Source organism: Erythrolamprus reginae, chromosome 2, assembly GCF_031021105.1.
Source record: "Erythrolamprus reginae isolate rEryReg1 chromosome 2, rEryReg1.hap1, whole genome shotgun sequence".
NCBI classification, from domain to species: Eukaryota; Metazoa; Chordata; class Lepidosauria; order Squamata; family Dipsadidae; genus Erythrolamprus; species Erythrolamprus reginae.
Genome location: NC_091951.1, coordinates 337,908,004 through 337,921,493, shown reverse-complemented (window position 1 = coordinate 337,921,493; position 13,490 = coordinate 337,908,004). Strand labels below are relative to the sequence as shown.

The window sequence follows — 13,490 nt, the reverse complement described above, 5'->3', positions numbered from 1 at the left end:
GACAGTGAACCGGAATATGGCTTTTCCGAGGATGAGACTACGCCTGAACAAGTCCCCTCGGTTGGCCTGTTCAAACCGGCGCTCTTCAGAACCTTACTGTCTAAGGCCAAGCAAGTAATGAATCTGCCGGGCTCAGAAAAGGCTACAGAAACCGCTGAGTCGGGGCAGACTTCGGCCTCTCTCCTAGACGAGCCTCAACCCGAGTCCGACCATTTTCCTGCATCAGGCATTTTCGTAAAAGGGGTAAAACGACCTTGGCAACAGCCAGCGGCAGCTCAAGGGCCATCCAACCTTGAGAGGAAATTTTATACCTTCGACGAGGAGGTGGAAAAGCTGCTCGAATTCCCCCCTATAGACCAGCCGGTCGTCACGCTAGTCTCTAGCGCATTGATACCCTCGGAGACCGGAGAATGCTTACGGCCAGAGGAGAGGAAAGCGGAGACACTGCTGCGTAAGGCACACCTGATGTCTGGCTGGGGATTCCGGGCAGCGGCGGCAGCGTCGTTCATCAACCGAGCATCGCTCATGTGGATCAAAGAAATGCAATCCCGCCTGGGGCCCGAGGACGGGCGTCTCCGCCAGGACTTGAGTAAGCTATTGGCGGCGACGGAATTTTCGGCGGACGCCACTCTTCATGCGGCCAAGTTCTCCGCCAGAAGCATGGCAACCACTTTGTCATCGCGCCGCCTGCTGTGGCTAAGGAACTGGCAGGCGGATCTTAAGTCTAAATGGCGCCTAGCCTCCGGCCCCTTTCAAGGCTCCACACTCTTCGGAGACCTGTTGGAAAAAGTCTTAGTGGAAGACAAGGATAAGAGGAAAGTACTGCCTAGGGCTAACAGGCGGCCGGACAGGAGGTTCACTCCTTATTCAAGGCGTCAGTCCTTTCGTTGGGATTCCTCCACTGGGGCTCCTCAAAACCAACGGTCCTTTTCACAGGGACAATATGGCCAGCAGTCCTATAGGAGTGACCGCGGCTCCTTCCAGGATAGGACAAGGGGCTATCACCAGTCTAGGAGACCCTTTCGAGGAAACACCCAAAGGGGGCTCAAACGCACCAAATGACGCGACCGGCCCCCGGCCAATCGGAGGGAAACTTCAGGAGTTCTGCACGGCTTGGCAGGCAACATCCTCCGACAAATGGGCCATAGCAACAGTCACATATGGACTTCGGCTAGAATTCATCCATCCACCCCCCAGCCGGTTTCTGCGCTGTCCCATACTAAAGGACATGGCAAAGAAACTACAATTACGCCAAGAGATCTCACACCTGTTGGAGATCCAAGCCATAGAGTTGGTTCCGCCACAGGACGAGGGCAAGGGATTTTATTCCATGATTTTCATCGTCCCCAAACCCTCAGGAGGCTGCAGGTTGATCCTCAACCTGAAACAACTGAACTTATTCATAAAATACCGAAGGTTCAGGATGCACTCCTTGCAGACCATTTTGGCTTCCATACGACACCGAGACATTTTAACATCCATCGACCTCAAGGAGGCATATCTGCATGTCCCTATCCATCCGGACCATCGCAGATTTCTCAGATTCTTCACCGAAGGCAGGCACTACCAATACAGGGCCATGCCATTCGGCCTATCATCGGCCCCAAGGACATTTACCAAGCTCTTGGACGTACTGACCGCCAGCTTAAGGGCAAAATCCATCAGACTGATGGCGTACCTGGACGACATAGTCATATTGTCCAGGTCCCAGACAGTGGCGCAGAAAGACCTCAGCGAGACAGTTCGCACGTTAGAACTTCACGGCTTCACGATCAATGTGGCGAAAAGCCAGTTAGTACCTACTACCAAGCTCTTACACTTAGGAGCCATCATAGACACGCTGGAGGGCACAGTGTCGCTATCTCCAGAAAGACAGGACAACATCCGGCGATTGATTTCAGGCCTCCATGCGGGGCCAATACCATTGTCGCTGCTGTCAAAGATATTGGGGACCCTGGTGTCCGCCATTGGCATAGTTCCCTGGGCCAGGTTTCACATCAGGCAACTGCAGTGGTTCCTACTTCCTGCTCAGAGGATCAAGGTGAGCCATTCCCACAGGCGAGTCTACTTGTCACAGAAGGTCCGGGAGTCCCTAAGATGGTGGACTTCGGCAGCCATAAGCAGAGGATCTCCCTTCCGGGTAACGGATCAGGTCATTTTGACCACCGACGCCAGCCTTACCGGATGGGGAGCTCACCTTGGGGTCCACATGGCTCAGGGTCTGTGGACAGCGGAGGACCTTTCATCGGTCAACATCAACTTTCTGGAATTAAAGGCTGTGTTTCTGGCACTAAAGACATTTGCCCCCTTGGTCCAACAACAGCATGTGTTAGTGCTCACGGACAATGTGGCGACCAGAGCTCACTTAAACCACCAAGGGGGCACACGGTCGCAACGTCTCATGGAGGAGACGGAGGCACTATTCCGCTGGGCCGAACGACATCTGCGGTCCCTGGCAGCGGAGCACATTGCGGGAGTATCCAATACGCAGGCGGATTGGCTGAGCCGCTCCACCTTGGACCCATCGGAGTGGAGGCTGGATCCGGCCCTGTTTCAACAGGTGGTGAGGCGGTTTGGACTTCCATTAGTGGACCTGTTCGCCAGTCCCCTGAATGCTCAACTCCCGAGATTCTACACAAGGTTTCCGGCACCGGGCGCAGAGGAGGTCAACGCTCTACTAACACCCTGGCCGCCAGGACTGCTCTATGCATTCCCACCAACGCCTCTTCTCCCAAGAGTAGTGGAGAAGATCCTGAGGGAAGGAGCGGAGGTATTGCTGGTAGCCCCACACTGGCCTCGCCGTCCGTGGTTCTCCGACCTAGTGGCATTGTCGGTGTCCACTCCTTGGAGGATTCCGGACCAGATGGTCTCCCTCAGCCAGGGGAACCTACAACATCCAGATCCACAGTGGCTTCAACTGACCGTTTGGCACTTGAACGGGTCAGGCTACGAGGATTGAAGCTACCGGAGAAGGTCATTGACACCATGCAGGCGGCAAGGCGTCCATCTACCTCCCGAATTTATCAGACGACGTGGGCGGCCTTTTGCGGTTTCTGTGACAAACAGCAAATTGACACGGGACAAGCCTCAGTGATTACGGTTCTGGAGTTCCTGCAGGCGGGTCTCGATCGTGGCCTAGCCCCGAATACACTAAAACGCCATGTGGCAGCCCTCACAACTATGATACAAGTCGAGGGAGTCCGTTCCTTGGCTTACCATCCTTGGGTTAAGGATTTTTTACGGGGTGCTACAAACCAACATTCACCACCGATCCGGAGGTTTCCCTCATGGGACCTTCAATTGGTCCTCAAGGCATTGACAAAACCACCGTTTGAGCCTTTGAGATCAGTATCGTTACGACTGCTGTCAATCAAAACAGCCTTTTTAGTGGCTATTACGTCGGCACGGAGAGTGTCAGAGTTGGCTGCGTTATCAGTACGCCCCGACCTTTGTATCTTTTACCCAGACCGAGTGGTGCTGAGGTTGGACCCTTCCTTTATACCAAAAGTAAATTCCGAATTCCACCGGAAACAGGAGCTAATCCTGCCTGACTTTTGTACCCATGGCCATCACCCATCGGAGTTGCGATGGCATAAGATCGATGTACGCCGGGCGGTCAAGATTTACATTAGACGCACAGAGACCTTTCGAAAGACGGAAAGACTGTTTGTATCGTTCTCGTCAGATAAAAAGGGACTTGGACTTTCATCGGTTTCCATTAGTCGTTGGATCAGGGACTGTATTGCGGAGGCATACAGAGCTCGTGAGCAACCGGTTCCATCGGGAGTGACTGCTCATTCGACGAGGAGTGCAGCGACCTCAGCAGCCTGGGCTACCCAGGCGTCCATAGATGACATCTGTAGGGCTGCAACGTGGTCAGCTCCGTCAACTTTCATACGTCACTATAAGTTGGACTCCTTCGCCTCTGCAGAGGCGGCTTTTGGGAGACGTGTGTTACAACGAGTTTGTTTATCTCCAACGTCCCTGACAAGACCTTCTCCCTCCCATGGGCAGTAAATCTCTGGTATATCCCATGTTGGACTCTCCTTCCAGATGCAATGGAGAAGAACCGTTGTACCTACCTGAACGGTCTTCTCAGTGCACTGGAAGGAGAGTCCAAACCCACCCGGTTTAGTTGGGGTGCAGGGACGCCGGAGTATGCAGTTAATCAGTTATTAGTGTTATCAATAAAAATTGGTTATCCTCTTACTCTAGTTACTTCGTTTTTAAAACTGGCTCATGGGAAGAGCAGAGGGGGCGGTGCTCAAATAATATGTAAATTTTTAACTCAGTCTCTACCAATAGAATTGGAGTATTACCCATGTTGGACTCTCCTTCCAGTGCACTGAGAAGACCGTTCAGGTAGGTACAACGGTTCTTCTATGGCCTTCCTCCAGCGAGACACAAGGGCGTGTATGCCCCTGTCGATACCACTCCTTGTTCTGGTCACGAAGCCTTGGAGCTCTGCCGAACCATCTTCTAATGGCTTCACCTTCTCTGCCCAGAGACTAACCGTACTGCAGATTCTCCATAAACTGTACACAGATGTTTGTGAATATTCCCAACAGTTTCTTTCTCCGCAATAGGAATTTCAATGATGACATACTGCTTGTTACATACATCACTTACAGACACCAATTCAAAACACTGCTGCAGCTACGCTATCTGTCTGAAGAAATGCTAAATTTACACACACACTTCTGACAATTCAAATAACATATATCTAAAGTTTCACATTCGTACCATTACTGTAGGTTAAGAAAAAATATGTGGTGCATTACTTTCTGGGCGACCCTCGTAATCAAGGAGAGAAGCAACTTAGAACTAAGGAGAAAATTCCTGACCATTAAAACAATTGATCCATGGAACGGCTTGCCTCCAGAAGCTGTGAATGCTCCAACACTGGAAGTTTTAAAGAAGATGTTGGATAACCATTTGTCCGAAGTGGTGTAGGGTTTCCTGCCCAAGCAGGGTGTTGGATTAGAAGACCTCTAAGGCCCCTTTCAACTCTGTTGTTGTTGTTGTTGTTGTTTTGTTGTTGTTATTATTATTATTAACCATTATTATTATTGTAAACCATGGTTTATAACTCAATCTGTATAGTCTGGAGGACAGAAGGAAAAGGGGGGACATGATCGAAACATTTAAATATGTTAAAGGGTTAAATAAGTTTCAGGAGGGAAGTGTTTTTAATAGGAAAGTGAACACAAGAACAAGGGGACACAATCTGAAGTTAGTTGGGGGAAAGATCAGAAGCAACGTGAGAAAATATTATTTCACTGAAAGAGTAGTAGATCCTTGGAACAAACTTCCAGCAGACGTGGTTGGTAAATCCACAGTAATTGAATTTAAACATGCCTGGGATAAACATATATCCATTGTAAGATAAAATACAGGAAATAGTATAAGGGCAGACTAGATGGACCATGAGGTCTTTTTTCTGCCGTCAGTCTTCTATGTTTCTATGGTTTAGATCAGTGATTTTCAAACTTTTTTGAGCTGCGGCACATTTTTTACATTTACAAAACCATGGGGCACATTGAGGGGGGAGCGGCTAAAAAAAGTTTGGACAAAAAAAATTTCTTCCTCCCTTTTGCTCTATTTCTCCCTCCCTCTTTCCCTTCCTTTTTTTCTATCTCTCCATCCCTCTTTCTTCCTTCTTTCCTATTTTTTGCTCTTTCTTTCTCCCTCCCTCCCTCCCTCCCTCCCTCTATGTCTTTCTCTCTCCCACCTTCCCTCCCTCTCTTTCTCTCTCTCTTTCTTGTTCTCTTTCTGTCTCTCTTGTTTTCTTTCTCTCTTGCTTGCTTTCTCTCTCTTGCTCTTTCTTTCTCTCTTTCTTTCTTTCTCTCTTTCTTTCTCTCTCTGAGCTTCGCGGCACACCTGACCATGTCTCACGGCACACTAGTGTGCCACGGCACACTGGTTGAAAAACACTGGTTTAGATCAGTCTATGGACACAAAAATGCACTTGGCGCTTCTGAATTCAGATCTGGCAGACAGTGTCTGGGAACTGGGCACCCGAGTTAACCGGCTAATTTATAACTGACTTATTTTTTCTCGCCTGGATACATTTCTTAAAAGGTTCTTTTATAGTGTTTCAGTTAATATAGAGATTTTGGTTTTACTCTGTTCTTTAATAATACTAACCAATTTTGTTTTCATTTCTGGAAATGCCTCTCTTCATTTTCCTCTCTTATTTCTTCTTTCCCTGCTCAAGTTCCTCCTGCTGTTTCTGCTAGTACTGAAGCTGACCACTCTGGCTCAGGCCCTGCTCCTCCTTTACATTCCTGTTTCTTAGTCAATGAAGGTATTCTCACCACTGTTCTTTCTACTTTGCCTTTTGTCTTTCTTTTCTCTTTCTTTTGTCTGACTTGCTCTCTGGTTGTGTTATAGATGCCTCTCCATTCTCCAAACTATTTAAACTCACTTAGCAACTTTTATTTAAAACTAATACATTCATTTAGCAGTCTTTATTTGTAACCAACCTTTCATTTAGTTTGTTAAAACTAATTCATTTTGCTCTGCATTTGCAGGCTGATCATGTCTCTTTAAAATGACAACCATATGCAATTTTAGGTATTAGGGTGTAAGATTGCAGAGATTTTAAAGTTTCAATAGAATGGAATAGATCAGGGTTGAAATGTGGGGTTTTTGGTACTTTCTGTCCTTGATTGTTTTCTTGCAGATACAGTGATACCTCATCTTACAAACTTAATTGGTTCCGGGACGAGGTTCTTAAGGTGAAAAGTTTGTAAGACGAAACAATGTTTCCCATAGGTATGCCCATGTTTCACCATCACTCCGCAGTCTGCATTGGCTGCCGATCAGTTTCCGGTCACAATTCAAAGTGTTGGTTATGACCTTTAAAGCCCTTCATGGCATCGGACCAGAATATCTCCGAGACCGCCTTCTGCCGCACGAATCCCAGCGACCGATTAGAGTGGGCCTCCTCCGGGTCCCGTCAACTAAACAATGTCGGTTGGCGGGCCCCAGGGGGAGAGCCTTCTCTGTGGCGGCACCGACTCTCTGGAACCAACTCCCCCCGGAGATCAGAACTGCCCCTACTCTTCCTGCCTTCCGTAAACTTCTCAAAACCCACCTTTGCCGTCAGGCATGGGGAAACTAAACATCTCCCCCTGGGCCCGCTGAATTTATACATGGTATGCTTGTGTGTGTGTATGTTAGTATAGGGTTTTTTTTAAACTTTTAATATTTTAATTAATTGGATTATGTATTGGATTGTTTTTCACTTGTTGTGAGCCGCCCCGAGTCTTCGGAGAGGGGCGGCATACAAATCCAAATAATAAATAAATAAATAAATAAAATAGGAATCAATGGAAGAATGATTAATGTGTGCAAGCCCAAAATTCATCCCTTTTGCCAGCCGAAGCGCCCGTTTTTGCACTGCTGGGATTCCCCTGAGGCTCACCTCCATGGGAAACCCCACCTCTGGATTTCTGTGTTTTTGCGATGCTGCAGGGGAATCCCAGCATCGCAAAAACGAGCGCTTTGCTGGCAACGGAAGTCTGGAGGTGGGTTTCCCAGCGAAGGGAACCTCAGTGAAATCGCAGCATCGCAAAAACACCGAAGTTCTCGAAACCCCACCTCCAGACCTCTGTGTTTTTGCAATGCTGCGATTTCACTGAGGCTCCCCTTGCTGGGAAACCCCACCTCCAGACAAAAACAGGTGCTTCGCTGGCAATGGAAGTCCAGAGGCGGGGCATCCCAGTGGCAGCGGCGGGTTTGTAAGGTGAAAATAGTTTGTAAGAAGAGGCAAAAAAATCTTAAACCCCGGGTTTGTATCTCGAAAAGTTTGTATGACGAGGCATTTGTAAGACGAGGTATCACTTTTCATTATCCAACTAGGTGACTGTGGCACTGATGGCATAGCCTAATTGGGTATTGAAACATCTTTAAGAAAACAACCAAGTTCAAAGAGCACCCAGGCCCACACATTTTAAAATTTGTTAATTCTCTTTCATGTAGTGAAATGAGAGGCCCCAGGATGACAAATGCAATTTAGTTAATATCCTGATTGGTGATGCTTTTAATCTTTCGAAGTAAAATACTGTAATATTTTTAAATAAAATTTCTAGCGTTGGTTAATGATAAAGGCATTGTAAGCGGAGAAGCAGGTACGCATGAAAAAAAAACCTTTGCATTTTACAAGTCTGTTTCAGAATTACATTTCACCAGTATAATATATTAATTAAATAATAATTTTTAACTTGTGGTATTCTAACAAATGAAATCTTCACTTTGTCGGGATTAGTGGAATCAAATGGATTATTAAAGATGATGTATTGATTTTAAATGATTTGTAAAACACACTCTGTGCATGTGTGGTATGTGTGTGTGTTTATGTGTTTGTGTGTTGGCATGTGGATTGCTTCCAATTGTGGTCTGTCTCCCAGTGGAATGGATATCAAGGAGAACTTCCCAGAACAGATTTCGAAGACTGAGATTGAAATAAAGAAACAAGATGCCACATGTCACCCTATATCAGCGTGCCTTAAGGCCTTATCAATCTTAAAATGTGGAGACTTCAACAGCCAGAATTCATGCTGCCTGGGGAATTCAAGTTGTTGAAGTCCATACATCTTAAGATTGATAAGGTTGAGACACACGGCCTTATCATGTATTGACTGACTTTCAATTATTTATGTAAATTATTCTGGATGTAATTATTTTAACAAATAATAAAGATGGGTTTTACAACTTAAGACCATATTATATTGTACCACGTTCTTCTCATGCCAAGAATGATTTAATTCAGTTACTGTTAGATTCAAGCTTTCCTCTAACCAGCAGTGGTCCAGTTTCCCTCCAGAGTAATTAAAGAATCTGCCATGCAGCGGACTCAATTCAAAGTGTTGGTTATGACCTATAAAGCCCTACATGGCATCAGACCAGATTACTTATGAGACCGCCTCCTGCCGCATGAATGCCAGTGACCGGTTAGGTCCCACAAAGTCGGCCTTCTCCAGTTCCCGTCAGGCAGACAATGTCGTTTGGTGGGACCTAGGGGAAGAACCTCCTCTGTGGGGGGGCCGACCCTCTGGAATCAACTCCCCCGGGAGATTCGCATTGCCGCCAAGCTTGAGGTCATTAGATTCTCCACACACACCCCAGGCGATGAATATATAGTGTGTTTGTTGATTGAATGGTTATGTATGTATTTTTTTTAAAAATATACTTTATTTGTAAATATAGGGGGGAAAAAAGGGGAAATAAGGGAAGGGTAGGGGGGTGGGAAGGAGTATACAGAAAAGAAAAAAGGGAGGGAGGGGGGAGATGTGGAATCAAAGTACGAAATCAAGCAGTTCAGGTAAGCAGTACAATTATACTTTGTAAACTATAGATTATAATACATATAATTCTTGGTAGAGATGTTGTATTTCTTAAACGTTGTAAATAAACAGTAGATAGAGAATTTCAAAGATTTCCTTAGGTTATGGTAATAAATGTTACATCTCCTATTGATGTGTGTTGACTAATAACAAATTAATGAAAGTATTTTCTAAATTTGAAGAATAAGAAGAGAGAATGAGAAAGAAAAGAGGGGGGAAAAGAAGAGAATAAATATAAGAAAGGAAAGAGTGCAAAAAAGAAAAGAAAGATCTGCGTGTGACGCAGACGTTTTCAGGGGCGACTTTTGTAAAAAAGTGGTAGGGGGAGTATGTGCATAATACAGTATGTATTTTAATTGGTTCTTTGGGTCTTTTTTAGTTGTAACTTTGAATTTTAATTGTTTGGATTTTGATATATATTGTCCTTTTTATATGTTGTAAGCTGCCACGAGTCCTCGGAGGGGGGCGGCATATAAATCCAATAAACTTAAACCTAAATGTAAACCCTCACAGTTTGGGGAGGCAACATCTCTCACTTTTATTAGGATAAGAGAGTTTTCTTTGAAACGTTTTGTTTCTAAGCCAGGCGTCCCAGATTTAGACGATTACAAGTACTGAATGAAGAGTAGTTCATTTCACTTAACAATTAGATGTCAATCTATAATCTGGAGTCCTACAAATGTTGCACAGTTGTAACTCCCAACAGCCCAACTCTGGCCAAGTGAAAGACCATCAGAAGAGCAGATGGTCTACTAGAGGCAGAAGTTTCTCAAACAGAAGCTTCTGGTGGTTTTTATTTTTTCTTTCTCCCTTCACCCCATGTCCTTTCACAGCCAGGATTGATGCAGCTCATTCCTTGTCTCTCCTTAGCTCTGATGGCCTCAAAGAAACCCTTAGTCGGTTATTCCTCAAAGGCAGGGGTCCCCAAACTTGGCAAGTTTAATACTTGTGGACTTCAACTCCCAGAATTCTCTAGCCAGCTATAGTGGCTGGAGAATTCTGGGAGTTGAAGTCCACAAGTCTTAAAATTGCCAAGTTTGAAGACCTCTGCTCAAAGGAACCTTATTGGCCACTTCCACAGAAAATCACCAAGTTATACATCAGGAGCCCTTTAGCAATGACATGGATCAAGGCTGAGAAAAGGTTGCTTGACTGACTGACTTCCTCCCTCCCTCCCTCCCTCCCTTCCTCCCTATCTTTCCTTCTTTCCTTCCTTCCTTCTTTCCTCCCACCTTTAACAATGACATGGATCCAAGGCTGATAAAAGGTTGCTTTCCTTCCTTCCTTCCCTCCCTCCCTCCCTCCCTCCCTCCCTCCCTCCCTCCCTATCTTTCCTTTTTTCCTCCCGCCTTTAACAATGACATGGATCAAGGCTGAAAATAGAGGATTTCCTTCCTTCCTTCCTTCCTTCCTTCCTTCCTTCCTTCCTTCCTTCCTTCCTTCCTTCCTCCTCCCCTTCCTTCCTTCCTCCCTCCCTCCCCCCTCCCTCCCTCCTCCCTCCCTCCTACCTCCCTCCTTCCTTCCTTCCTTCCTTCCTTCCTTCCTTCCCTCCCTCCCTCCCTCCCTCCCTCCCTCCCTATCTTTCCTTTTTTCCTCCCGCCTTTAACAATGACATGGATCAAGGCTGAGAATAGAGGACTTCCTTCCTTCCTTCCTTCCTTCCTTCCTTCCTTCCTTCCTTCCTTCTTCCTCCTCCCCTTCCTTCCTTCCTCCCCTCCCCCTCCCTCCCTCCTTCCTTCCTTCCTTCCTTCCTTCTTCCTCCTCCCCTTCCTTCCTGCCTTCCTTCCTTCCCCCCTTTCTTTTATCTTTTTTCAGTCTTTTCACTCTTTTGCAAATGTCCCCTTCCCTCAAACCCAAGTTGGGAACATGAACAGGGGTGGGGGGACTCCTGATTCCTCTCGGAGGAGTATGTAGAGGTTAACCCAACAGAGGCATGTAGTGTAAGTATCTCCGACTCACTGTCACAGGAACACATCACTAGCAACCAAATCCCTGGAACAATTCCACAAACATGCACCTCCCCTTGTGATTAAAACGGCTGTGTTGCTTCTGCTTCTTCTGCCTGGTCTGCCTGTTGGTGATAACTCCAGCTACTGAAAGCAGAAGGGTGTAAGCAGTTACTGTTTTCTTCTCCTTCAAAGGAGATTCTCAAATCATCCAGGTCATGAGGAAGCTTCTTAGATGTAAAGTGAAGTGTTTTCAAGGGGAAAAAAAACCCCCAAGAAAATCTTGTTGCCTCTTAGGAAAGCATCTTTGGGACCCTCTTTCCTTCTTTTGCCATCTGGACCTTCTCCAGATGGGTCCTCCAATCAGAGGTCCAGCCATGGAAGCTAGACAATTCAACTCACCCTTCAGATACCTTCTAAAGTTGGCTTCCCCTGCTGATTTCTCATAGCTGAGTTGGGGAAATTGGATCTGCCTTCGTGTTTATACTCCTTGTCAACCCGATCCTATCTTTTCTTGGACTGAAACGTTGCTGGAGTTTCATTTTTTTAAAAAAAAATATTATGAATAAAAATAGACAGTACAACATCTCGACTCTTGTATATTGGCACAGCAATAAATTTATTGTGAAATCAATTCCTTTTAAAAAATAATGGATTGGTGTGTATGATAACCAGCATTGAACTTACACTTTTAATGGTTTATTTAAACATTGAATGTAGCAGTATATGTCTTTATCTCATAGATTTAATAGCTAGTGTACAGTTATACTTTGGGTATCTCTGTATTCTTTAATCTCTATTACATATTACCTCTGATCTGCTCATAAATTTCCACTAAATAGATTTATATTACGGACCTGGTTTATTTATTTGTTATTATGGTTCATCGCACAGGCAGCCAGAGGTTCTGAGTGGGTTTGGCATTTTTATCCAGCTATCAATTATTATTTTATACCTTCTTTTTAAATCTACATAAGTTAAGGCAGGTAGAGGCCTAATATTCCGGCCTTCTGCAAACCTTTTGAAGATACTGAAAGGACTGTTTTCATCTCTTTTCATTATTTTTCAGATTTGTATAAAGGAATGCATAAAGGAATCTTAGAGAGCGAATTAAAAATGACTTAGAAAATATTTGGAAGTATCTTTTAGCCCAGGGAAACTCAAGGCTCTAGGGCCAAATCCGGACCGCAGGGTGCTTAGAACTGGCCTGTGGGGCCACCATGGAAACAGCGAAGGACTGGGCCATGGTGCTTCTGCCATAAAGATGGAGTTTGAGAGGGCTGCTAGGCTCAATTTTCAGCCATAACAGCCTCCTGGAACTCTCTACCAGCAAAAACGGGGCCTGGGGGACCACATGCAACCCCCTCCCCTCCGAGTTCCATTTTTGCTGGCAGAGGGCTGCAGGAGGCTGTCACGGCCAGAAACAGATCTTGGGAACTTGTTTTGCTGGTAGAGCGTTCGGGCCACCACAGGCATCCCCACCATGAATGACATCAAGCTGACCACGCCCCCCCTGGCCACACACACACACAGACACACACAGAGTCAAACACAAATCTGATGCAGTTCTTAATTAAACCGAGTTTGACACCCCTGTTTTAGCCCATCTGTTGAGGGCTAAAAGTATGAGTATATAAAATGATCCTGCATATTCTTAAACTACAAAGACTTTTAAACTGTTCTATCTTTCTTGGTTTTTTAATAATAATAATAATAATAATAATAATAATAATAATAATAATAATAATAATAATAATAATAATAACAACAACAACAACAACAACTATTACGATTATTATTATTATTATTATTATTATTATTATTATTATTATTATTATTATATTTGTATGCCACCCTTCTTTGAAGACCCGGGGCGGTTCACAAGACAATATAAAACAGTGCATATAAATAAATAAATTAATTAAAAACTACAAGCTAAAAACCCAGTATATTAAAATCAGTCAGCCAATTCAATCACAATCATACATAGCAATTAGTAATCAGGGGGATCTTGATCTAATTGCCCCATGCCTGGCAACATAAATGAATCTTGCGCAAGGCGAGGGGGATTTTGCCTCCCAAGGGTTATTATTATTATTATTATTATTTATTAGATTTGTATGCCGCCCCTCTAGGGATTTAAAACCATGAGGAAGCTACCTTTCCCTAAAATGTAGAATGTATCAGGAAGAGA

General features: G+C 45.1%; 1 protein-coding gene across 1 annotated transcript in view; it reads left to right on the top strand.

Annotated features, from left to right (window-relative positions):
* Positions 1-13,490, top strand: part of WDR7 (WD repeat domain 7) — a 390,669-nt gene that overhangs the window by 92,787 nt on the left and 284,392 nt on the right. The gene's annotated exons all lie outside the window — the stretch shown is intronic.